This window comes from Mus musculus, chromosome 8 (genome assembly GCF_000001635.26).
Source record: "Mus musculus strain C57BL/6J chromosome 8, GRCm38.p6 C57BL/6J".
NCBI lineage: Eukaryota > Metazoa > Chordata > Mammalia > Rodentia > Muridae > Mus > Mus musculus.
The window spans coordinates 112,060,248-112,088,232 of NC_000074.6; the positions used below are offsets into that span (position 1 = coordinate 112,060,248).

The 27,985-nt window shown below is 43.0% G+C and overlaps 1 long non-coding RNA gene and 1 other non-coding gene across 2 annotated transcripts; both read left to right on the plus strand.

Annotated features, from left to right (window-relative positions):
* The first annotated feature begins 1,324 nt into the window (after positions 1-1,324).
* Positions 1,325-3,429, plus strand: Gm36671. Its single transcript, XR_388036.3, has 3 exons — positions 1,325-1,390; positions 1,517-1,740; positions 3,344-3,429. It is a non-coding gene; the product is annotated as a predicted gene, 36671 (long non-coding RNA).
* Gm22827 lies at positions 2,258-2,364 on the plus strand. Its single transcript, XR_003947646.1, has one exon. It is a non-coding gene; the product is annotated as a U6 spliceosomal RNA (small nuclear RNA).
* Positions 3,430-27,985: the final 24,556 nt, after the last annotated feature.

The following is a 27,985-nucleotide window of genomic DNA, read 5'->3' on the forward strand; positions in this document are numbered from 1 at the left end:
TAGGGGTTGATCTAGTTTAGCTGCCACCAGCCATGTATAAGGGTCCCTTTTGTTATTTGTGTTCTTGATGATTGTCATTTTGATTGAGTTGAGATGGAATTTTCAATGTAGTTTTAATTTTCATTTTTCTGCTGGCTACAGTAAACTTTCTTTTTTTCTTTCCTCCTTCTCCTTCTTCTTCTCTTCTTCTTTGTCTTCATTGTCTTTCTCTTCTTCCTTTTCTGCTTTCTTCTCACTCTTCTTCTTCCTCTTTTTCTTCTTTCTCCTCCCCCTCCTATTTCCCCTCTCTCTTTTCCCCCTCCTTTTCTCCTCTCCTCTTCTTCTGTTTGTCCCCCCCCCAAGACTTGGCTGGCCTTGAACTCACAGAGATCCTCCTGCCTCTGCCTCCTGAGTGCTGGGATTAAAAGCATGCACTACCATGACTGCTTTTTAGAGTAAACTTCCTCTCCATATGTGCATTGGCCATTTATAGTAAGATATGAAGAAGGTCTCTTAAGTGGATGTGTAAGTGAAATAAATTTAAGTATTTCACTATTCCACAATGTAAAAATTTGAAAGGCAACATTAGGAAGATAGTGAGTAAAAAGTGGTGATTCCCAGACTCTGGAGAAATAGAAAGAGTCAAGAGACGAAACAGGTGACTAAACATCTAAATAATTTATTATCATTGCATGTGAAAATGTTTATGTGTGGTTCACATATGCCACGATGCACATGTGTCGTTCTGAGGACAATTTTCCACCTTTATATGCATTCTGGGGACCCCAGGCTTGATGGTAAGTGCCTTTACTGGGCTGAGCCAAACTAAAGGAGGTGATTTCTAAGGCAGTGGAACTATTCTCTATGATACTACAATGGTGGATACATGAAATCCTTCACAACCCATGGATGCATACAGCTTTATAGTATATGTACTATAAATGTCAGTCAATAATAGCTGTTCAGCATTGTTTCATTACCTTTAACATTTGGGTCCTCAGAGGAATTATAAGCAGTAGGGGAAATTACACGAGGGAGAGGTATAGATAGGGCTTTGTACTGTTTAATCTTTCTGTAAGTCTAAAACTCTTGTAAGAATAATGTCAATAACAGCCCTCCCAATCTACATATGTATATCTTTATCTATATCTATATCATCTCTATATATCTGTCTCTGTGTACCCAATTTCAACTTGCTGACAACATACTCAGAAATGAAACATTTCAGTTTTGAAATAATCAGGTTGTCCAAAAGAGGGCGCCAAAGACTTACAAAGGCATCATCTTTGTTTATGCAAAAAGAAATGAAGTAGTGAGATAGACTCAAGGGTGGAAGGGTGGGGGCTCTGACTCAAGATCACATAGGACACGTGCGCCTCTTTCCTGTGGCTTCTGTCCTTCTTTAGAGTGGGTAAGTACTTTGCCCTATTTATTTCCTTTATTTTTGGGAGTCAGTCTCTAGCTCAGGGTGACCTTGAACTTGCTATGAAGCTGAGGCTGACCTTGAACTCCGGATTCTTCTGTTCTCACTCCCAAGTGTTTGGAATACCACTGTGGGACATTAATACCTCTCAGTCCCTTGTTTGCTCTGGTTTCGGATCTTTGGGAAGTGTAACAGCGTAATCTACCCTGTTGATGCCCTGCTGACATCAGCGCTGATCCTGGCTTTGAAGAGACCCCCAGAAGGCTGGAGAGATGGCTCAGTGGTTAAGAGGACCCTGCAGCTCTCAACAGCCGTGACAGCTGCACACAGACACACAGGTAAATAAAAATTAAAAAATTAACACACATAAATAAAAATTAAAACAAATTAAAAGGAAGATTCAGACATGTAAGCCAAATAAACTCTTTACTCTCTCAATCTGCTTTTGGCCATGGTTTGCCACAGCAACAGAAGGCAAACTGGGAAAAGTGTGTGTGTGTGTGTGTGTGTGTGTGTGTGTGAGAGAGAGAGAGAGTCAGAGTCAAATAATACACTTAGCTTTTCTTCAAAACAACTACAGATATGACTTATTCAATTGGGTTTGAACAGGAAAATTCATAATTCAAATTCTAAAATTCTAATTTCCTCATTTTTATTTATTAAAAGATTTGCATTTATTTAATTTTATCTGAATGAGTTCAAAAGAGGGATCCCCCAAAGCTGGTGTTGACATGGTTGTGAGCCACCATGCAGGTGCTGGGAATTGAACCCTGCTCTCAGTAGGAGCAACAAGTGCTCTTAACCCCTGAGCCATCTCTCTAGCTGCAAATTCCAGCTTTTAAGAATTAGCATATTGCACTCGCGTCGGCAGCACACATACTAAAATTGGAACAATACAGAGAAGATTAGCATGGCCTCTGCTCAAGGATGGCACAAAAATTCGTGAGGCACTCCATATTTTTTTGGGTAGCGAGTAGGATGTAAAGTGAATAAGTAAAAAAAAAAAAAAAAATTAAATTAAAAAGAGAATTAAAAATATTTTCCATGATGCACTAGAAATTTAGAGATATTCTTAGGTCACCTATTGACAGTATTCTTTGTCTGTATGTCCATCTAGACAGGGACTTTCTTTGTAACTCTAGCTGGCCTGGAACTCTCTATGTAGACCAGGAGAAAGCACTGGATCCCTGGGTTAGAGTTATAGGTGGTTGTTAGCTCCCTAGTGTAGGTGCTGGGAACTGAACCCAGGTCCTCTGAAAGAGCAGCAAGTGGTGTTAACCACTGACCTATCTCTGCAGTCCTCCAGGGATTCCGCTGCCACGTCTTCACTGTAGGAGGTACAGATGTCCTTGTGTTCACATGTGAACACCAGGGTAGTGATTTTCAACCAGGAGGTCATGACCCCTTTGGTGGGGGTGTCGAAAGACCCTTTCACAGGGTTTGCATACCAGATATCCTGTGTGTCAGATATTTATATTAGGAGTCATAACACTAGGAAAATCAGTTACGAAGTAGCAATGAAAATGACTTTATGGTGGGGGGGGCACCAACTCTAGATATTCTTAGGCCATTAGAAACTGAATTAAGAGGTCCCATTATTAAGAAGGTTGAGAACCCACGGTACTAGGAGAACCTGGAATGTACACAGGGTTTTTCTTGTCTCCCGAGGGCCAGTCTGTGCTCTGTTGGCTGTGGTGGCCACAGAACTCCCCTTCCCCCAACTTTTTCATACTGGCCTCGAACTTACAAAGATCTTCTTGCCTCTGTGTCATGAGCACTGGGATTCCAGGTGTGCACCAAGATGCCCTGCTGCCTGTTTTCTGAGACACAGTCTCAGTCACATACCCCGGGATGGCTGTGACTTTGTGACAGCAGCTTTTATCTTGGTTCTTTCTCTGTTCCTAGGATTCTAGACTAATCCATGTCTTCCCGTGTCGACAGGCATGCTTCAGGCTCCAGGTCTGCCCATCTCAACCCTGCCAAATGCTGGGACTGCAAGCATGCTCCACCATGCCTGGCTTCTTGTGAAATCTTGGTGAGTATTTTGCCAAGGAGAGAATCTCTGTTAGAAGAATGTCATAAGTACACTAAGCTTTGCCTTCTATATGTTGCCTTTTCATTTTCCTTGATATTTTGCTTGATCCTAAAAGCCACATATACACTTATTAAACAAATAACCAGAATGAGTGAAACTTATTCTGACTGAAGAGATAAATCTGTCAATAATTTCTGTAACTTTCTTTGTCTGTCTTTTCTTTCTTATTTCTCTATTTTCAAGGCAGGGTCTTATTTAGGTCTTAAACCCCCTCTATAACCAGTGATGACTTTGAACTCGTTGTCTTCCTGCCTCTACCTACCAAGTGCTAGCATTTTAGAGGTGTACTACTATGCCCAGTTAACTTTATTTGGATAACAAATAAACTGTATTCATTTATGGCATATGACATGATGTTTTAGTACATTTATGCACTGTGGAAGGCTAAGTCAAGAGATTTAACACGAAATCACCTCACATGAGAATATTTAGCATCTGGTCTCTGAGAAACTGTGTGTGTATGCTTGCACGCGTGTGAGCATGTGTGTGCACACTTGCATGTGCGCATGTATGTGTGTGCTTGTGGGATTCAGATCTCTTCTTTCGTCATGTGTGTTCTGGGGATTGAACTCAGATCATCAGTCTTAGCAGCAAGCTTCTTCACCCTCTGCACCATTTTGCCAGCCTCCCAGTGGTCTCTTGATGGACCCCGACATTGGTTCTGTTTTTTTGGATATGGCGAATAATTCTGCGACTAACAGAGCAATGCACACATCCCTTTGCTGTGCTGCTTTTCCGTCCTTTAGAATCTCACTCAGGAGTGAGATGTCTGGATCACGTGATCATTGTATTAAAATTTATTTTGTTTGATTTTATGTGTATGGCTGTTTTCTCTACACTCATATATGCACATGCCATGTATACAGTACCTGAGGAGGTCCAGAAGAGGGCTTTGGAGCCTCTAGAACTGGAGCTATATAGGTTGTTGTTAGCCATGTGGGTGCTGGTAATTAAACCACGGTCCTCTGTAATAATAGCTAACACTCTTAATTGCTGAGCCATCTCTCTAGCTCTCTATTATTATTTTTTTTTAAAGTTTTATTTATTAATATATGTAAGTACACTGTAGCTGTCTTCAGAGACTCCAGAAGAGGATCTTGTTGTGGATGGTTGTGAGCCACCATGTGGTTGCTGGGATTTGAACTCTGGACCTTCAGAAGAGCAGTCGGGTGCTCTTACCCACTGAGCCATCTCACCAGCCCCTCTATTATTTTTTAAAATTTTATTTTTGTTGGTGATTTGTCTGTATGTCTATATGAGGGAGTTACAGTCAGTTGTGAACTGCCATGCGGAAGCTGGGAATTAAACCCTGGTCCTTTGGATGAGCAGTCAGTGCTCTTATCTGCTGAGCCATCTCTCCAGCCCCTGGCCTTCTAATTTTTTTTAAAAATTATTTATTTTTACTTATGTGCATGTCTGTGCTTTTGTGAGTTTCTCTGCACCATGTGTGTGTGTGTGTGTGCTCAAGGGTGCTAAAGAGGCATTGGATCCCCTGGCCTGGGGTTACAGGTGGTTGTTATTAGCACCTGATGTGGATGCCAGGAACCCAGTCTGGTTCCTCTGCAGGAACAGTAAATGCTCCAATGTGCTGAGCCATCTCTCTGGTCCTGTGGTCATTCTATTTTAATTTTATTTTTTGAGATTTATTTATTTATTATATGTGAGTATACTGTAGCTGTCTTCAGACACACCAGAAGAGGGCGTCCGATCCCATTACGCATGGTTGTGAGCCACCATGTGGTTGCTGGGATTTGAACTCAGGACCTTTGGAAGAGCAGTCAGTGCTCTTAACCGCTGAGCCATCTCTCCGGCCCCTGTTTTAATTATTTTGTGGAACCTCCACATGATCATGCTTATTCACACGCTTACCAACTGAGTTCACAAGTTCCTCCACTTAAAAATGATCACCACGAATATTTAACTTTATCTTTTTGATAATAGCTATTTCAGCATGTGTGAGGTAGTATCTCATTTGTGGTTTCAATGTTATTTCTCTAGATAATTGGTGATGTTGAGCATTTCCCTATATGCTTGTTGAACATTTGTGTGTCTTCTTTTGAGAAACACCTACTTGGGCTAACACCCTTTCTTTTGAGGCAGTGTCTCTCAATAAAGCTCAGGCCAGCCTCAAACTTGAAATCCTCCTGCCTCAATCTTAAAAATTATTATTATTATTATTATTATTATTATTATTATTTTGTGAGTGTCTTAGTTAGGGTTTTACTGCTGTAAACAGACACCATGACCAAGGCAATTCTTATAAAGGACAACATTTAATTGGGCTGGCTTACAGGTTCAGAGGTTCAGTCCATCAACATAAAGGCGGGAGCAGGGCAGCATCCAGACAGGCATGGTGCAGGAGGAGCTGAGTTTTACAACTTCATCTGAAAGCTGCTAGTGGAAGACTGACTTCCAGGCAACGAGGACTAGGGTATTAAAGCCACACCCAGTGACATGTCCACTCCAATAGGCCACCCCTCTTAACAGTGCCTACTCCCTGGCCCAAGCATATACAAACTATCACAATGTGTATGGATGTTTTTGCCTATATGTATGTCTGTGCACCGAGTGTGTGTGTGTGTGTGTGTGTGTGTGTGTGTGTGTGTGTGTGTGTGTATTTGTATGTGTGTAGTTCCCACAAAGGCCAGAAGACGGCATCAGATCCCCAGGGACTAGAGTTACAAATAGTTGTCAGCTGCAATGTGGGTGCCTGGATCAGACCTTGGAAAGTGGTCTTAAGTCAGTGGTCTTAGCCATAAAGCCACATCCCTACCTCTTTACCTCAGCCTTTCACTACTGTGGGTATGTAGAGTGAGTTCCAGGCCCAGGAGGGATATATACTGAGACACAGTCTGAAAAAGCAAGGCTTATACTAACCATGTGGTTTGAATTGGGCTTTTCATTTGTTATGGTTAATAATATTGCCAACTCAACACAATCTAGACTCACCTAGGAGACAGACAAACTTGTGGGCAGGACAGTAACGGTTTTTAGATACTAACTGTGGGCTGCACAGTTCTATGACCTAGAATCTAGAGCCCCTCTATGGGCTGGGGTCCTGGACTGCTCTAGGGGTGGGGTCCTGGGCTGCTTTGTGGGAAGAGAGTTCTGGGCTGTCTAAAAAAGCAGAATGTGTTCTGAGATGCAGTATTCCAGTTTCTCCGCATCCCTGTCTCTCTGCATCCCAGTTTCTCTGCATCCCTGTCTCTCTGCATCCCAATTTCTCTGCATCTCTGCCTCTCTGCTCCCTGGTGTGGGATTAGTGCCACCCGCTGGCTCATGTTCCCACTGCCACGAGTTCTTTTCCTTGATAAATTGCACCCTCAAAATAAAAGCTCAAACAAACCCTCCTATCCTTAAGTTGCTTTTGTTAGATGTTTTGCAGCTACAACAAGAGGAGGAACTAAGGCAGTGTGTAAGGGTGATTGCTTGTCCTCCATTTTGCTAAACCTCACTTCTTTACCTCTCTCTCATTCCGCTGTTGAGTATATTGGTTGCAATTGTGTGTGGTGGTGCACACTTGTAAACTCAGTTATCTGGGAAGTGGAGGCAGGAGAGTGAGGAATTCAAGGCCATCCTTGGCCTACACAGTGAGTCTGAGGCTAGGGTAGGCTATAAGAGCCTTCTCTAAAGAAGAAGAACCTTGATTGAATAATAAAAAAAATTGTATGCACACATTTATGTATTTGTGTCAATGGTTGAATTGAAATTCCAAATTTGGATGTAAACATAACTTACATTTCGATAAACACCCGCCTAAGTGGTCTGATACGTTTTATAAATAGAGAATCCCGGCTCACTTGCATACTCTTCTGGGATATTCTTAAACCAGACGGCAACTGCTTCTAAGAATGAGTCATTTTGGTTCAGTGGTGTCCAGCATCGAAATGTCTGAGGGCCAGGAAGCATCTGCAACAGCGTTTACCTCTTCAGGTACATGTTACAAAAGAATCGTCCCAAGGATTGTTCGTATTTATATCCTTGATGTTTCTATTTTAACAAAGGATGTCCTTTGACGGGAACAGCCTCTCACCGATCTCAAAGCCAGCTTCATGTTGCCGCTCCGCACTCTCTGGTGATCTGGCTATGTGTGGTTTCTGATCTCTGAGCTGCCGATGTGCTCTGTGAGAGGTGACATCTTAAACTTCAGGAAGGCTTTCTTCTCTGTGGGTAGGAAGACTGGAGTGACGCGATTATCCATCCAGAGTGCGTTTCCTCTCAATTCTGTACTCAAAATATTTCTTTTCTTGAAGAAGAAATTAAAAAAAAAAAAAGAGCACCCCTGTTATCGGAGAAGGAATGGAATAAAAGGACAATCCTGTTTATCTCTTCCAATTTCTTTTCAGAAAGTGTAGCAAAGCAGGGGTTTCTAGGCATTTCTATATATATTTTTAAATGAGGGCCCATGAGCATGCATTATTTTTCCAAGTGAAGATATTATAGCAAGCAGACACTCTCCCACAAACTCTCCCCAGAAGTAACAGAATCAACATTAAAAAAAAATTCAAAAACCACAATTATCATTTTTATCTCTTACTGGCTGTGTGATCTCGGCCAACCTGTTTAAATTCTTTTCTCTTTGAGACAAGGTAGCATGGAGCCCAGGCTAGCCTGGACTTGAGGGGTAGCTGAGGATGCCTGCTTCCACTTCCCAAGCGTTGGGATTTCAGGCATGCACCACCATGCTCGACCTTAGTTGGTGTTGGGGATCGAACCTAGGGCCTTGTGCGTGCTAGGGAAGTGCTCCACCAACTCAGCTACATCGCCAGACCCACATTACCTAATTTCTCTGTCTAAATATAAGCTAGAATAGAGCAAGCATGACTATTGAGTTACATACACATACATTACATGGTGAATGGTCATGAGATACTAGTATATCCCTTTCTTCTTTTATTCGTCTCTCGTACTTTACATCTTGACCACAGTTTCCACTCCCTACACTCTTCCCAGTCTTCCCCAGATCTTTGTTTTTTTGTCTTTGTTTTTAGATTTATTTATTTATTTATTTATTTATTTATTTATTTAATGTATATGAGTACATTGTTGCTGTCTGCTGACACACCAGAAGAGGGCATCAGACCCTGCTATAGATGGTTGTGAGCCACCATGTGCTTTATGGGAATTGAACTCAGGACCTCTGGAAGAGCAGTCAGTGCTCTTAACCACTGAGCCATCTCTCCAGCCCCGTTGTTATTGTTTTGAGACAGGGTTTCTCTGTGCTGTTTTTGAACTCCTGTTGTAGACCAGGCTGGCCCTGTAATCAGAGATCTTCCTGCCTCTGCTTCCCCAATGCGGGAATTAAACTCCTGTGCCACCATGGCTGGCTCTTATTTGTATCAGAATAGCCCTCATAGACTCATATATTTGCATGCCTGGTCCTTTAGTTGGTAGAACTATTTTGGGAAGAAGTAGGAAGTGTGGCCTTAAGTGTGGCCTTAAGTCAGGCGTGGTGATACATGCCTTTAATCCCAGCACTTGGGAGGCAGAGGCAGGTGGATTTCTGAGTTCGAGGCCAGCCTGGTCTACAGAGTGAGTTCTAGGACAGCCAGAGCTACACAGAGAAACCCTGTCTCGACAAAACCAAAAAAAAAAAAAAAAAAAAAAAAAACCAAAAAAACCAAAAAAACCCAAACAAACAAAAAAAAGGAAGTGTGGCCTTGTTGGAGTAGGTGTGGCTTTGTTGGAGAAAGTTGGTCACGGGGGAAGGGGTGGGCTTTGAGGCTTCGAAAGCCCATACAAAGCAGGCCCAGTCTTTGTTTCTACCTCTGCCTTTCAGAGAATATGTATATAAGCTCTCAGCTACTGCTTCGGCACTATGCCTGCCTACCTCCATGCTTCCAATTCTCCTCATGGACTAACCCTCTGGAACTGTAAGTAAGCCCCAAATTAAATGCTTTCTCTTATAAGTTGACTTGGTCATGGTGTCTCCTCATAGCAATACATTGATTACAAAGACTATGTGTTTGCCAGGGTCCATTGTGTGGTGGGTCAGTTGATAACTTTTTTTTTTTTTGAGACAGTGTTTCTCTGTGTAGCCCTGATTATCCTGAAACTTGCTCCGTAGATACAGAGATCTGTCTGGGTCTACTCCCCAAGTGCTTGGTTGAAAGGTATGTGCCACCACTGCCCAGCTCAGATGACAACTTTTAAGAATTGTTTTTTTTTTTTCAACCTTGGGGTTTCCAAGAGTCAAACTCATATCTTCAGACTTGGCAGCAAACATCTTGGCCTGCTAAACCATTTTGATAGTCTCACAGTATCATTTTAAAGTGAATTTATTTTAGTGAAAGTTCACTTATCATCCATAGGATATAAATTTAGTTTGGATTCTTCCCAAAGCAGACCCCCAGACAGGAACTTGGCAAGCCATGGGGACAATGAAGGGAAAGTAGAGGAACCATTTGGACAAGGGAGGGGACAAGGCTGTAAAGTCAAGGTCTTCAGGCCAGCTGCCACGAGAGACACCTGGAACAACATCCTAGAAGGGGTCTCTGAGAAGCAGGACAAAGCACACACCTCCGATCTGATTACGAGATGGCACACACACCTGAGGTGTGGGGCAGTCACTCCCAGGAAAAGCAGGCTAATTGTTCCGAACAAGTTCCCACGCTTTGGATTTCTCTCTTGATGTCATGCAGTTTGCTCCCCTGCCGACTCTATTCCTAGGATATGGGTAATTATATTCGGAAGCATGACTTGACTGAGCCTCTTTCTTGGCAAGAGTGCTTCATAAGCGGTGTTGGGCATTTTCATCATGACTACAAGACGTCTGCCTCTTTTGGAATGTTAGGAACCATTTATAGCTGTTGCCCACCTTCCCTGGGACTTGGCATATGTTCCCTCTCCCATGAAAAGAAATTTTTCTTTATCAAATATTTGGTCACCTTGTAGTATAGCTGTTGTGTAGAAAGCAGGTCGAATATTTGACTCCTCTGCTTATCTCCCTGCTTCCATAAAAACACGTGGATTCCCTTGCCACTTCACTGGCTGCTAACGAAGGCTTTTATTTTTCTATTTCAGTCACATTTAAAAAATTTAAAAATATGTTTGATGAGAGTACATTCTTTGAAGTTATTATTCTTATCAATGCTTTGGTCAGTTGGAGCCTCTTCAAGTTGTCCCTTTTGGTAGTATCCTGGGAGCCTTAAGAGAAGGAGGGGAACCCATGGTCGGGTATAAAACAAACAAACAAAACCAACAAATAAATAAATTTTAAAAAAGAAAAAGCGATCTGTCTGCTTCAGGTGTGGTAGCATATCATCTAGTTTTTAATGTATCCCATACCCCAGATCTTACAATTAGTCATTTTTTTTCGAAAGTGTTTTACTTTTTTTTTTTAAGTTTTTTTTTTTTTAAATTTTATTTATTACATGTAAGTACAGTGTAGCTGTCTTCAGACATCCCAGAAGAGGGTATCAGACCTCATTATGGATGGTTGTGAACCATCATGTGGTTGCTGGGATTTGAACTTACGACCTTCTGAAGGGCAGTCGTTCTTATGAGTCGTTCTTCTGAGCCATTTCTCCAGCCCCTTGTTTTACTTTTTAAATGAAAGCATCACTGTATATGCTAGGCATAGGACTTGTAATCCTAACACATGGGAGGGGAGGCTGTGGGGGGAGGCATCCTAAGCTCAAGACCATAGTTTGGTTCACAGCAAATGCAAGTTTGAGGCCAGCCTGAGCTTCGCCAGACCCTGTCTCAAAAAGCAAAACAAAAATAGAAGTTTTCTCCGTTTAGAGAGAGAACAAAATGTATGTGCTTGGAGCATCGTGTACTGCTGCTCGTGTCTTTGTCTCTAGGCTTACTTTCCCTGGGTAGCTCCCTCACGTTTCCTTCTTCCTTCCTTTCCATTTATTTGTGTGTGGTGTCTGCATGTGCTTGCCGGTGTAGGCAGGTGTGAAGGTCGGAGGTCGGAGGTCCGGAAGTCCGTGCTGGGTTTATTCCTCTACTGCCCGCTATTGTTCTCTTCTTGAACTTTTTGAGAGAGGCTCCCTCGTGGAACCTGGCTCATTTGAGCTAGCGTAGCTGGCCAGTGAGATCTCTGGTTCCCCCTGTTTCTGCTTTCCGGTGCTGGGGTCACGGACCTGGATGGTGATGCCTTGATTTTTACCGTAGGTGCAGGGGATGTGAACTCGGGTCCTCATGATTTTGCAGGAATGCCCACTGAACCTTCTAGCTAGCCCCTCTTTCCTTTTTATCTTTCTTTTGCTATGGGATCTTGCTGTATAGCTTGTGCTTGCCTTGCTGGCTTTGAACTCATGCCAATCCTCCTGCATCAGCCTTCTTAAAAATACATGTATTTTCATTTACGGGTATGTCTGTGTGAATGCATGCCACATGTGCGCGGATGGCCTTAGAGGCCAGAAGACAGTGTGAGAAACCCTGGAGCTAGAGTTGCAAGTGGTTGTGAGCCACCTGACCTGGTTTTGGGAGAGCAGTAAGTGCTGAGCAATCTCTGTTTTGACAACAACCCTAACCCAGTTTCTTTGAACGTCCTTACGCAGGGCATGCAGGACGAGCATGCGCACTGTCATCGGTGGTAGTGATTTATCTCCATTCAGCAGTAGATTAATAAGACTGTAATAAAGGAAGTTGTTTTGGATCCCTTTAGACCAAAGAAAGCGTGGGAACAAACGGCTTGGCAAAAGCAAGAAATCCAATTTGGATAGAAGTCTGGTTAGAGGGAGGGACACAGTCGGTGCTAAGTCTAGGGAGAAAAAAACGTGTGAAGCCTGGGCGGAAGTGCCCGGTGCTGCCAAGTCCCTGAGCACCGAGCAGAGCATTTCGCCTTAAATGAAAGACCACAGATCTGCTCGTGAATCACAAAGATGAAGGCCAGTGGAGTCAGGCAAACCTGGGCTCAAATCGCGGCATCGCCATTTACTGGATATCAGCCTAACTTTATGTAGGTTAAAATACAGGCCATCCACGGTCACTTTCCATCTTTTCTCTTTTCTTTCATGGTCTCAGTAGTAAACCTTATGATTAATACCTTATGTCCACTAGGCAAACACTGCCACTGAGCTATATCTCCAGCCCTCTTCATTGGAATGTGTGTGTGTAAGTGTGTGTGTATGTATATGTGTGGGAGACTGAAAGGGTGGAGGCTGAGATGGAGTCTCACATAATTCAGCTTTGAACTCACTGTGTAGCCAGTGTGTGCGCGTGTGTGTGTGTGTTGTGTGTGTGTGTATGTGGGTATGTGTGTATTCAGATTTGAACTATGTAGCTAAATTACCTTAGACTTCGGGGTGACCCCACTACACCTTCTCAAGTACTGTTATCACAGGGGCGCGCCACCACACTCAATTTTAGCCCCCGCTTTTTGTTTTTGCTTAAAATATTTTAACCAATTAATTGTGTATGTGAACGTATAGGCCAAAGGTCAACCTTGTACCATTCCTCAGAATCTCTCCACATTGCTCCTTGAGACAGCATCTCCCAGGGGGAGTAGGGGCTTGCCAAGAAGGTTAGCTAGCTAACCAGCCCCACGGATTAACCTGTCTCTGAATTGCCACCATGCATAGCTTTTTGTGTGGATGGTGGGACCAAAGTCAGGTCCTTGTGCTTGTGGGTAAGCTCTTTAGGACTGTGGGCAAGCGCTTTAGGACTGTGAGCCCTCACCCCAGCCTGAGAAGAATCCATTATTCCGTCTGTAGATGGACACAAGGGAAGTTCACTTTGGAGCCGTTCTTTTTTGTGGTGTTCTTTTCCTGCTCTTTTCTGTTTCCATCACAATAATTGATTATATATGTGTGTGTGTGTACTTTTTTTTTTTTTTTTTGAGATGGTTTCTCTGTGTAGCCCTGGCTGTCCTGGAACTCACTCTGTAGACCAGGCTGGCCTCGAACTCAGAAATCTGCCTGCCTCTGCCTCCCAAGTGCTGGGATTAAATGCATGCACCACCACTGCCTGGCATTTATTTATATTTGTATGTATGTATGTATGTATGTATGTATGTATATATGTATGCGGTGGTACTGGGGGTCAAACCCAGGGCTTCACACATGCTAGGCTAGTAGAGTCTACTACTCCATCCTAGATTTGACCTTGACAGAATCCTGGGAAGGGTGGTTACTTCTTTTTTCCTGAGGTAAGATGCCACCATTTCCATGTTGACCATGTTGACACTCATAGACGAGGGGGCCAGAGAATGTCTCCACGTTTTATTTTGTTTCTTTTTCTTTCTTTCTTTTTCTGTTTTATTGAAAATAAACTCCCCCTCTCCACACATAATATAACCTGAATACAGTACCCCTCTACTTCTCTCAGGCCCTCCCCTCCCCCTCTCCCTTTCCACCTCCTTTCTGTCTCTCATTAGAAAACAAACAAGTGGGCTGGTGAGATGGCTCAGCAGGTAAGAGCACTGACTGCTCTTCCAAAGGTCATGAGTTCAAATCCCAGCAACCATATGGTGGCTCACAACCATCTGTAACGAGATCTGACGCCCTCTTCTGGAGTGTCTGAAGTCAGCTACAGTGTACTTACATATAATAAATAAAAAAAAAAAAGAAAACAAACAAGCTTCTGAGGGGTAATAATAAAATAAAATATAATAAGACTAAAAATATACAATAAAATAAAAAAACCTAACACGTTGACATAAGACAGGACAAACAAACAGAAGGGAAAGAGCCCAGGAAAAGGCACAGGAAATTGACACAGACACAGAGACCCACTTATTCACACAGTTGGGAATTTCATAAAGCATCAAGCTGGAAGCCACACTGTATATACAGAGGATCTGTAGGACAGCCATCTATATCTAATCTATATCTGTGTCTACATCTGTATCTAATCTATATTTAACCCAATCTACATCTAATCCATATCTAATCTATATCTAGTCTATATCTATATTCATATTTAATCTATATCTGTAATCTATATCTAATCTATATGTATATCTATATCTAATCTACATCTATATCTATCCCTGACAAGACATTATGAGACAGGGAGACTCCAAAGACGCCATGGAGTTCATTTTCTGCTGGGCACGCAGCCAACACTTAAAGAGTAGTTTATTTCCCCGATGCGATTCCCTTGGAGAAAACTAAATTTTCATTTGCAAGTGCTTATCAGTTAGAAGCAGCTTCTGGATTAGGGATGGGGGCATTCGTCCACTTCTCCTTTCAGCTCTGGGACCCCATCTGGCGCCTGCTGCCTCAGTCTCTGTGAGTCCCTAAGTTCAGCAATCATGTTGATTTAGAGGTCCTCCTTTCTTCGGCGTCCTCCATCCCCTGTGGCTCTTACACTCTTTCTGCCTCCTCTTCCACGGGGTTCCCTGGGTCCTGAGGGACATCCCTTTTAGGGCTGAGTGTGCCAGGTCTCTCACTCTCTGCATGCTGTCTGGCTGTGGGTCTCTGTATTTGTTCCCATCTGCTGCAGGAGGAAGTGTCACTGATGACGGCTGAGCGAGGCACTGATCTATGAGCATAGCAGAATGTCATTAGGAGTCATTTTATTCTGACTTTTTTTTTTTTTGTAGAATAATTGTATTTGATTTTTGCTATAGGTCCCTAGGCTATCTATCTAGTCTCAGGTTTTTGATCACCCAAGCAATGTGAGGTATGGGTTCCATCTTGTTAAGTAGACCTGGAGTCAAATTAGATATTGATTGGTGACTCCCACAAGATTTGTGCCACCATTGTCCTGGCATATCTTGCACGTAGGACACTGTTGCAGACAAAGGGTTTGTGGCTGGTTTTTACATTTCTCCTTTGGTAGGATTCCGAGTACTTTGCTGTCCCAAGGACACTAGTGAAGGGTCTATGTAGGCACGAGATTGACGACCCCGTGTTTAATGAGTTGTGCAGGGCTTGTCTTCAGTAATGGAGACTTGTTGTCAGTGAAGAGCAACTCATAGTCTTGGCAACAGCCTGGGTTGTGTGTGTGTGTGTGTGTGTGTGTGTGTGTGTGTGTGTGTGTGTGTGTGTGTGTGGTGGTTCCCTTGGGACCTCTTTGGTCAACAATTCCATTAGATATACCCTATTCCCAGTACTGGAAGCTTCATTTGGTGACAAGAGATGGCTGTTGGGAGCTCTATCTCCTGCATTATTTGGCAGTTCCATTTAGGATTACATTAGGAAGCTTCTACTGTGTTAGGTTTCCATACTACTCCTCAAATAGCCTTTACTTGTAGTTATCTGTTCTTGTATTTCTTCCCTTATCCGCTTTTCCCCCTCCCTCTTCCCACTTAACCCTTTCATTCCAACCTGCCCTCTCCAATCCATCCATGACTGTCTATTCTATTTCCCTCTCCTAGTGAGATCTATCTGTACCTGTTCCCCTCAAAGTCCCGTATTCTATATGTCACCTCTGTGGTTCTATGGATTGTAGCTTGTTTACCATTGACCTAACATATATAAGTGAGGACACACCATATTTGCCTTTGTGGGTCTGGGTTACCTCAATCAGAATGACTTTTTTGTAGTTCCATACATTTACCTGTGAACTTCATGATTCTATTTTATTTTATTTTTTTTAGCGGCTAAGTAGTATTCCACTGTGCTACATTGTATAAACGTAGCACATCTTCTTCATCCATTCATCTGCTGAGGACATCTAGATTGTTTCTAATTCCAGGTTATCATGGACAGAGAAGCAATGAGCATGGTTGAATAAGAGGTTTTGTGGGAAGATGAAGTATCCTTCAGACGAATGGTCAAGAGTGAACCTCCAAGTTTCAGAGCAAGAAGAAGCCTAGAGTTGGTTTGGTAAGTACACATTGTTAATCTAGCCACGTGGGAGGCAGAGACAGGCAGGTCTCTGTGAGTTCTAGGCCGGCCTGGTTCCCGTAGTGAGTGCTAGATCATCTAGAACTAGTGAGTGAGACCCCGTCTTAAGAAGAAAAAAGAGGAAGAAATCTGGATTCTCCAGTTTGTCTTCCACTTCACAGATGCAGCTTCTCATGTTTATCGTCTCATAGCAGAGGATTAAAAAACTTGAAATAATTAAACAACGATGCACAAGGGCGTGGTGCTAACAATTCTATCTTGTAGAATTCTGTGCGCTCTGGGAAGCCAGAGCGGAGATTGTTTGCAGTAGAAGCAACTGCAGAGAGACAGAGCCTTGATGTTATGGAGTGGGTACAGCAGAAGAGGCTTAACCTACGTGAGTACCAGTCTAATGGTCTGGGAAATTAAGGACCAAATTTAGGAAGCCCAAGAAATGGTAGGCAGGAAAATAAGAAAGTACATTTACTTAGAAAAGGAGACCAATGTATGGGGCTGGGAAGTCAGGGGTAAGGACTTAGATCTCTGGGAGATCTTAGTGATGTCTTGGTGGACAACTTCAAAATCATATTTTAGGGGCTGGAGAGATGGATGGCTCAGCAGTTAAGGGCCCTGATTGCTCTTCCAGAGGTCCTGAGTTTAATTCCCAGCAACCACATGGTGGCTCACAACCATCTGTAATGGGATCTAATGCCCTCTTCTGGTGTGTGTCTAAAGACAGCTACTGTGTACTCATATCAGTAAAAATAAATAAATCTTAAAAAAAATCATATTTTAGAAAGGCCAGCTCAGAAGGGACGGAACCATGCTGGAGTGTGGGTAATAATCAACGTGACCCTAGAGAGACTACATTTTAGAGATCCCAGATACAAAAGACCAACTTCACTGTTAATCTACATGAAAAGGAATTCATAAATATAAATTGCATAAAGGAATTTTTTTTAAAATAGAAAATTTCAACAGTTTTATTCTAATTAGTGGGTAGAAATATGGCCACGTAAATAAAATTTGTGTATAAGATTCCTGTTCTGATGGCTCAAAACTCTACTCATACACGTTCATATTGTTAGGTGCCTTGCAAGACCAGGTTACAAAGACTGTATGTCTTAAGAATTATGAGTGATCCTATTAGACTCATATTAGACTCATATGCTAAACATGTAGACTGACTGTGCTATTTGATTCAAAGAGGAAAAAAAAAAAAGAAAAAGAACCAACCAAAGATAAAGCAATGTGCACATTTTCATTATATATAGAGGGATCTGTGTAGTACTGTTATATAAGCTTTTTTTAGCCTCTAAGGGCCACCCTATGCTCTTGGCCAATGTGAGCTAGTTCATATTTTTCCTCTGTTTTATGTCCTGGGACCCTGAGTGGCGCAATGCTCTTGGCTTATGAGTTCTTTACGACTTCATACAGGGGATGTGGTTTTCTAGCTAATGCTGTTAAGAGCTATTTGCTACCCAGTGACCTTTCTTTCTGCAATTTATTTTGTGTTCTGGTGAACATTTTTGACCCATAAAGGCTGGCAAAACTGCGTAAATGATAGAAGTAAACTTACCCTAAAGGAACAAAGGATGCCATCATGCAAGTTCGGTAGACTATAATGACCCAACGAAATGAGAGAGTAATGGAGATCGTTACAGAGGCCATAAACATCTCAGCAGCCCAGAGGGGCTGGCCTTCAGTTTGCACAGGCACCTGGAGGGATTCATGGCAAGAGGCACAACATGATTCTGATGAACTTGGGTGGGTCTTTGCTAATGATCACCCCAGAACGCTGTTTTGTAGTATGGCCAGGCCGAGGGCTGAACTTGAAATAAGAATTGAAATTGTAGGAGCAAGCCAAAAGATTTTTAGTATGTGTGTGTGTGTATGTGTGTCGGTATTAATGTGTGTATGTATGTATGCATGTATGTTTTTGGAGGTCAAAGCACAACTTGAAGTCAGTTTTCCTTCCATTATATGGGTCCCCAGAATTGAACTCAGGTCCCCAGGCTTGGTGGCAAATACCTTTATCTGACAAGCCATCTCATCGTGTCCCCTCCACAATCTGTTTTAATCTCTCCTACTCAATCTTATAAAGAAGGAAATGTGTCCCTCCAGGAGTCCCGTAATGAGTGTGTTTATAGACCATAGTTGAGTGACAACAATCTCCCCTGCCCCCCGCCCCCCACCAATAAGGAGAGCCGGGAGAGACGATTTTACAGTGTTTCCTCTCATCAAAGTAACGCAGGCTTGTCTCTCGCTTCCTGACACAGAAAATTGCATTTTGTCACCCATTTGTCAGTTCTTACAGATTTTAAGATAATTAAAGAACATTATAGCAGGTGACAGCTGTTGCCGAATGCCGTGTTCCTAGTTCTTCTGCTTGTTGGACGCCCATGAATCTCGGATGATGATAGCTTACTGTTCCAGGTTTAATTAGCTGCTTGTTTTGAATCTGTCTAGGCTCTCAGGTGTGGGGTTATCAGGCTTACAGCTTGTCGAATCTGAGCCATGTTCATCACTGCCTGGCAGACCTGGGTCTGACCAACTCAGAGATGAGGCAGCTGGGGGTCCTTTTGACCCTTATCAGACAAGGGCACCGAAGGGATGAGGATGTTGGTTTTGGTGTTAGCTATTAGGAGCATCAGGTGCTGATTGGTTTCCTGGTACTCTTGAACCAAATTGTGCTTTTGATTTTGAAATGTGTTCTCTGATTAAGTCTCCTTCAAGGCCACCTCTTCTATTACACTGCACTGCAATCCTAATCCATTGAGATTCATTTCCAAGTTCGACTGCTGAAGCTCCTCTGACATGCAGGAGGGAGATCTGAGCGGCCTCAGCTCTGGCTCTCAGAATATTTCCTCTCTTTTCTTAGAGGATTTTAATGCCATTATACGACTTCAGAGACACTAAACTCCCTGCTTCTTTTCTCCTTTTTCTTCCTTGGTGGGAGTGAAGTTTGTGTGTGTAATATATATATATGTATATATATATATATATATGCACATATACATACACACATATATATGTATATATATATGTGTGTGTATTGTATATATTTATATACATGTGTATATATTGTATATTTTTAAAAAAGCACACAGTCTTATGTTTGCATCCCCAATTATACATTTTTTGTAGCTAATCTTAAAACACAAAAGTGCTTTCAAGAGCAGTTAAGAAATTAATAATTATAATAATTATTTCTAAAAGTTGTGTGTGTGTGTGTGTGTGTGTTTACTCACCAAGGCCAGAAAAGGGCACTGGGTCCCCTGAAGGTGGAGTTACATGCAGCTGTAAGCTGCCTAGCAAGGATCTGGGAACCGATTTTGGGTTCTTCAGAAGAGCAGAAAGTGCTCTTAACCACTGAGCCTTCTTTCCAGATCTTTATTTTTGAGGCAAGGTTTCATGTAACCTGGGGTGGCCTTGAACTTGCTGAAGCCGGCTTTGAACTCCTCCTCTTCCTCCTCCTCCCCCTTCTCAAGAGCTAGGATTACAGGTTTATACCACCATGTCCAGAAAAATTATTTTTCTATTTGGTATTTGGTACATGATAATCACATGCATTAGAGGAATAGTGTGATAGTTATACATACACACACACACACACACACACACACAGTGTCATGTCTAAATCTAGCTATTTATGCACTTACAATTTTTTAATATTTAGAGCCTACAAATGTCTCTCATCTAGTTCTCTGCAAATTATAAAGTAAGAGTAGACCAGAGTCATCCCGCTGTGCAGTCAGATACCAAACCTTATTCTTCCTATCAAACTGTCTTTTGGTACCCACAATCCAGCCTTCCTGTGCCCACCTCCTTCTTAACATCTAGTCTTAACTTAAGTGAGAACTTAAGGCCCAACAATATCCTCTGACTTGCTAAAAGTATTTAAAGTAAATGCATTGATTTTGTTTGAAGCCTTTTTGTCTCCCTGTCTGCCTGTCTCTCGGAATCCGTCTCTCTCTCTCTCTTGAAAACCAGGCAAGCCGCTGGTCGTTTCGAAGGTCTTTCCAGAAACGCAACCTCTTCTTCGCAGGCTTCTCTGACTCCGTGTAGCTGTCTAGGCTCTTCCTTCTTTGGTTTTGCATCTTTCACTCTTTGCTTGCACGCCCGGCGAGACTCTGCCAACATTAACAAGACTTTATTATTTCACTGTCTTCAACAGACCTTGAGCTTCCATGAGATTCATTCCTGGGAAGATATAAGGTCTAAATGACTTTGCTTTATATTTTAAGGGCTGGTAGAGTCTTAGGAACTTAAAAACATCATCAGTAGGAAGTTTATAAAAGACTCTTTGAATCCTTTATCTCAAAATTCCTTCTTATGGCCTCTGTCAATCCTAAACTATTATTATGTCATGTATCTCTATTTACTTCTTGCCTTTGTCCAGTCTGGCCTTGAACTTGTGACCTTTCTTCCTTAGCTTCTTGAGTAGCTGGGATTACCAGCCTGTGCAGTTACACCTGGCTCTCTACTTATACAATGGGTGATCGTGATTTTAAAATCTCAGTGTATATTAAAACCCTGGCCTTCCCTTGCTGGGCATGTCACCTAGACTTGCTGGGCATGTCACCTAGACTTGCTGGCATGTCACCTACACTCTAGTGACCTGGAATTTTTTCGTTACATGTATGCGTGTGAACCCCTGGGATTTGATGTCCAAAACTGTCCTTGATAGATTCTACTTTATTGAGGTGAGACCTTTGCCAAACTCGGAGCTCGCCAATGTGGCTAGGCCGACTAGCTAGTTTGCTCTGGGGTCTCCCGCCTCCACCTTTGAGGCTGAAGCTGCAAGCAGGCCTTCAGGCTCATCTGGCGTTTATATGTTTCTGGGGATCTAGACTTGCGTCCTCACGGGTGAGCAGCAGGTGGTTCAGCTGCCGCGTGTCTTCCCAGCCTTAGCATAAGGTTAGTTCCTTATCCTCTGGCCTTCCTGGGCTCTTCTGTCTAACGCGGACCAGAAAAAAGAAACAACGTATGTTTTGGAAAAATGGGCTTAGTGAAATGCAGAAGAAGCTAACATGCAAGAAAAATGAAAACAACCTGTATTTGGCCACACTCAGCATGCTTGGTGCTTTTCTGAGTTTCTTTTAACTTGGGTTTTAATGCTGTTCATATTTTGGCCTTGAACCTCCCGTCTGACTGTTCCCCAGGCCAGCTCCAGTCCAGTAGTGTCACTCTCCTCATTGGTCCAGGATCCTTGGGACCTGCAAGGATTCATGTATTCTGATCTACGAGCCAGGAGTGGCACCGCTCTCTGCCTGGTGATGAGCTTTACACGAAAGCCAAGGTCAAATTAATTCTGATTTCCCTCTTTTTCTGCCTTTCCTTTCCTCTGTCTCTCTTCCTGCCTCAACAGCACACTCGCATGAACGCACTCTCTCTTTCCTTCCTTTTTTTCCTTTCCCTTTTGCCACACAGAGTCTCATGCATTTCAGGCTGGTCTTGTCACTCGCTGTGGAGTTAAGGGTGACGTCTACTTCCCAAGTTCTGAGGCCTCAAGCCTGTGCCACCAGGTCCATATTATTCCTAAATGGTCTAAATGGTCTTCTTCAACTCTCTCTCTCTCTCTCTCTCTCTCTCTCTCTCTCTCTCTCTCTCTCTCTCTCTCTCTCTCTCCCCCCCCCCCTCAGGCAAGGTTCCTCAGGCTGGTCTCAAATTCATGAAGATCCACCTGCTTCTGCCTCCTGACTGCTGGGATTAAAGGCATGTGCCATTATGATCAGCTCCAACTTATTTTTTATTTGCCGTTTTCTTGAGACAGGATCTGCTAGAGCCTAGGCTGGCCTCAAACTCACTATGTATTCCAGGATGATCTTGGACTCCTGATCCTCCCACCTCTACTTTCCAGGGGTTGGAATTCCAGGCCTGGGGCCCACTCCTAGCTTCTCCAATGTCTTCATACGATTCTTCTTTCTTTAGCTTTTGTAGGATTTACAGAGATAGCACGTCACTATTTGGGACATCCTTCTCCCACAACTGAGGATTATTTACTTTTGATGTTTGGAATCCAGGAGCAAGATCCTATGCTTATCCACTCCTTTACACAGCTTATGGATATAGAAATCCACTACGGGGTTAAAGAGAGAGCTCACAAATCAAGAGCACTTGATGCTCTACTGGAATGCCTTAGGTTGGTTCCCAGCACCCATACTGAATGACTCAGCCACTACTTACTGTAACTCTACATCCAGGGGATCCAACACCATCTCTGTCATCTTCTGGTACCTGTGTGCATGTATATGTGTGCACAGACAGAAATAAAGTAATAAAATAAATCTTAAAAAATAGGAGCCCACAATGAAGAACTACTTTTACAGGTACTGGGGATGTAGCAATCATTAAGTGACCTCATTGTTTGTTTTTGAATTGTCAATGCTTGGCTAATTCTTCTGGGTATTGGGACATTGGCTTTACATCTTTCACTTAGTTTTTTTGTTTAACTTTTAAATTTACATTTATCTCTTTAGTGTGTGTGTGTGTGTGTGTGTGTGTGTGTGTGTGTGTGTGCATGTTCACCAGTGCGCATGTGGAAGTCAGAGGCCAGCTTACAGGAGTTAGCTCTCTCCTTCCACAGTGTAGGATTGAACTCAGGCTATCAGCCTTGGCTGCAATTCCCTTTATTTGTTGAACTATCTCGCTGGCCCTTATTGTATATTCTATCAACCTTGCTGGGAAGAAACTTGCTATTGAGCAATCTAACACAATTTCTTGGCTATTCCTATAATTGATGACAATGTTTGATTATTAGAAAACAGCAAGCATCAGATTCCCTTGATCCAAGGTGAGTTCTGGGAACCTAAATTCTTGGATTGTCTTTAAGAGGCTTTAAGAGCTCTCAGCCTCTGAGCCAGCTCTCCAGCATCCCCAAGAAGACATTTTAAAAGAAGAGCTCAACGAGGAGGGCAGGAAGGAAATGGTCAACAAACAGATCTAAGATCCTTGGATGGGGAAACAAGACTCTTGGCACCACGTGGCAGTGATGGTGTTATTGGGACGTATTTGGTCAGGCATGGTGTAGTGGGCTCTGATCAGGTCAAAGGTCTCTCACACCGTCAGGAGAGTCGAAGGTAACGTGGGGAGCTGGGAAGGTCTGAATATCATTATGATTCTGAACACCAGTCTCATTCTGTTTTCCCTTCCACACCACTAGAATGGCCCTCATTATTTTGTCTTCTTATTTAGAAGGTAGAGAAATTAATTAACTGTGAAATGACTCAAGGCAGAAATAAAGATCAAATATGAAGGAGAAGCAAGCCAAATCCTGAATATTCATAGCAAAAAAAAAAAAAAAAACCCGGGAGTTATTTTGGACAACAGAAGGGAGGTAGTTTGATGAGAATTCGGATTAGTCTTCACAGAGTGTCCTCCCCTCAACCCCCACCGATGTACAAATAGAGCATTTAGGAAAAAAAACCATGTGGTGAAGATCAATATACAATCATTGAAGCAGAAGTTATTAGAGGAAAATAGTACAAATTGGAAAATTCAAAAGAAAATCTGTATTACAGTTTCTCTATCATCATATGCAAACCTATTAGCACACAATTTGCTGTTCTCATTTAGGCTGACATCGCTCCCTCCTCCCGTCACAAGCAGGTAGCCCAGGAACTCGGGCACATTAAGTATGTTCTGAGTAATGTTCATTTATTTTTCCCCATATCTCATTTGCCACAGTGAATTCCCTTTGATTTTAAAAAACCAGAGCTCATCTTAATTTTCACAAATAATTTAATTTAAAGCAGCTACTTACTAGATCCTGCTAAGTTACATGTTTTTATACTCACAGAAAATGGCCATATAAAGTTAAATTATCAAACCTCTTCTGGCATTTTTGCTTCTAGGATTTCTCTCTCTCTCTCTCTCTCTCTCTCTCTCTCTCTCTCTCTCTCTCTCTCTCTCTCTCTCATATTGGAAAGAATCAATCTTTACCCCCAGCCCCTTCTTCTCTTATTTTATTTTACTTTTTTGGGACTAGGTCTCACTATGGTGCCTTCACTGTCCTGGAATTCTCTATGTAGACCAGGCTGGACTGGAACCCACAGGGATCTACCTGTTTCTTCTTCCCACGTGCTGGGATTAAAGGTGTGTGCCACCACACCTAGCACTTTCTTAGATTTCTTATTGAAGGCATTTTATCTACAGCTGATTAAAACACAGTCATCTCCAAAGTAAATTTATTTAAGGGTAGACTATCACTTAGTTACTGAGACACTAAATGGATGAGACTTGTTTCCTAATGCCCATGAGCTGTTTTAATTCATGTTGGTTATGTCTGATATTTGTTTCTTTTTATATTTTTAACTGTTTATTTATTTTATATGAGTGCTCTATCTGCTTGTAACCTGCATGCCAGAAGAGGACACCAGATCCCATTATAGATGGTTGTGAACCACCATGTGCTTGCTGGGAATTGAACTCAGGACCTCTGGAAGAGCAGCCAGTGCTTTTAACCACTGAGCCATCTCTCCAGCCCTCTTTCTTCCCTTCTTTCCTTCTTTCCTTCTTTCCTTCTTTCCTTCCTTCTTCCCTCCCTCCCTCCCTCCCTCCCTCCTTCCCTCCCTCCCTCCCTTTCTTCCTTCCTTCCTTTCTCTCTCTCTCTCTTTCTCTGTCTCTCTCTTTCTCTCTCTCTCTTTCTTTCTTAGATTAAAAATTGTTATATTTTGGCGTGTATGTGTTTGCCTGCATGTATGTGTATGTTCATCACATACATGCAGTGATCCTTAGAGATCAGAGAGAGCATTGGATTGTGGTCTACCATGTCAGTTTGTAAACTTCTATGTGGATGCTGGGAATTGAACCTAGGTCCTCTGCAAGTCTATCAAGTGCTGTTTACCATTCAGCCATCTCTCCAGTCTTTGTCTGCTACCATGGGTGTATCATAATTATAGACAAGGAGAGTCTAGGACAAAGTAGGAGGTGCCTCCTGGCTTCTGGAAGACAATATGAGCTCTCACATTTATTATTTTTTGGCATGTATGCATATTTGGTATGAATGCACAAGCTCATGTGAGTATGGAAGCTAAATGTTGAGCACCCTTGATCATTCTTAAGCTCTTATTTTTGAGACAGTGTCTCTTACTGATCCTGGAGCTTACCAACTTGGCGGTGCTGGCTGACCAGCAAGCCCCAGTGATTCTGTATGCTGCTTTCCCAGTCTTGGAATTACAGATGCGTGATGTTAAGCCTAGTTTTTTACATAGGCTGTGAGCACTGGACTCAGGTCTTCATGCTTACACTGCGAGCGCTTTCCTGGCCATGCCATCTCTCTAACTCTAGGCTTTCTCTTGACTAGGATAATGCTGTAGTATTCTGAAACACACTCAAGGGTTGTGGAGGACTGCTCGGTCAGTTTTGGAATAGTTCCATCCGTTTGGCAGGATGACCTAAAAAATGTCATCTCTGGGCTGGAAAGATGGCTTAGCACATTAAAGAACTTGCCCCTAAGCCTGACAACCTGAGTTATATCTGCAAGACCTACATAGTGGAAAGAACTGACTCCCAGGAGCTGCCCTCTGATGTTCATAGTGGGCATTGTTATGTGTGTCCCCCTATCCAAGAAATAAAAATGTAAAAAGCCCCCTCCAGTGTTGGCATTTTTAGTAGTTATTTGAAATGGAAGTTTCTGGGCAGATCACGTGATGCAGACTCACGTGGGCGCTGTGCTAAGACAGACTCACTTGGTATTTTGTTGAGGCAAGACCTGTGGGAGGACACGCCATGTCTGGAGAGAGTCTAAATAGAACCCAACGGACAGTGACTTTGTGCTTGCGTAGCTGGCTTTGCAATGCTTCGTTGATCTCATGTCTTCGTTGCCTGGTGTCCTGGCTGTTCCTGGCTGCTCCTGCCGACTGTTGCTGATTTGGTAGAGGCCTGGCAGTTTCTGCAAGATCATGTCACTGCTGCTGATTCACATTTGGAGTCCTGACACTACTGAACTGGACTGCTGATATCCTGACAGGCAGAGATTGGAATCGTCCCAAGGAGCTACTTCTAAACAGATCCACATCCCCCTGTCCCATTTGCCATCTTTTCTCCCCTACCTTTGGACAGTGGGCTAGAAGCAGGTGGGGGGAAATCAAAGCATTTGCGAACCCTTCTTAAATGTAGGTTTTAGAAAATCTAAACCTACAGTTATTAAGGGACCTTAACAGACACAAGTTATTCATCCAGAGAACACAGCAGAACCTCCACCTCCTTGGTGCTTATGCTTCTAGTGACACCACTGAGTAAGTGGCTCCTGATCTTATCACCACAGCATATATGGTCCATGAACGTGGCCACTGTGGTCACTGAAAACATACCATTGGGAGGGACATGGAAGCTCTGTCCTCGATGTGAGAGGCTGGAAGGAGAAGCGAGGCACGGAGGTATAGCTCACTCAGAAACCACACAACCCCCACCTCACTCTCTCCCACAGCTGATTAAGCCCAACGCTTGTGGGCTGGGTGAGTTCCTGCTGAAGTCTTGGGGCATCTGCTAGCACCAAGTGTTAGTAGCTCATAGGCACTGTGCAGTATAGTAAGTAGGGGAGAGGAACGCCACATCTGTGAAGCACACACAGTTGTCTCTCAGTTTTGTCTCTCCGTCCCCTAAAGGGTCATCAAACGCAGCCTCGGGAAAGGCTTCTGCTCACTTACCAGCTTTATTAGAATGAGATGTGGAGCCATTTATCACTAAGTCAGGGTCAATACATTTAAAAATCCTGTTCCTGCTGACCGACAGCAATGTAGGCAGGCAGGGTGGAAGGAGAGAGAATTTGGAAGGAGAGTAGCTGCTCCCAGTTGATGTGTGCTATTACAGTCAGAAGCCTGGGTGCAGTGAATTACTTCTGTCACCTATAAAGTAACCACACCACGACATTGTATGTAGTATTTTCAGAGTAGACATATAAACACAGGAAATAAACGATGTGTCCCAGAGTTGGTTCTAGGGGTAGTTTTTTAAAAAATTTACTTAAAAACTATTATTAGTGTGTGGGTTTGGGGTCACAGTATACATGTGGAGGTCAGAGGACAAGTTTGTGGCACAATGGTGCTTTCCATCTAAATGTGGCTTCCAGGGACTGCATTCAGATTATCAGGCTTTGAGGTAGGTACGTTCATCTGCGGAGCCATCTCGTTGGGCTTCTGCTCTGCATTTCGAGGCAAGCTCTCCAATCGAAGGGAATGCAAAGTTCTCTGCTTGACTGGACAAGCTGCCGGTGAGTCCCTGGTGTCTTCCTGTGTCTGCCTCCTGAGCTGTGGATTAAGGTACTTGCCATTTCCAGGTTTTTATGCTGGAGATTTGAACTCAGGTCCTCATGCTTGCTCGGCAGGTACTTCTCCTACAGAGTCACACCCTTTATCTTAATTAGTTCATCAAATTAATTATTAGTTACTTATTTAATTTAATGTGTGTGTGTGTGTGTGTGTGTGTGTGTGTGTGTGTGTAGGTCAAAGGACAACAGAAGTTAATTCCTCCTTCCAACATGTGGATTAGTTATGGGGATCGAAGCATGCAAGTAGCTTTATCTGTTTATCCATCTCTCCTCCTCCTCCTCCTCCTCCTCCTCCTCCTCATCCTCATCCTCTTCCTCACATTAAACCTCTGACCAGCAGTACTGGGTAAACTTCCAACTGTAGGAAAAATTTCATCTGTGTGATGGATGGTTCATCTCACTTTCAACCTCTCAACATCAACCCTCACCACCCCAACCCTCACCACCCAACCCTCACCACCCAGCTCTCACCACCCAGCCCTCACCACCCA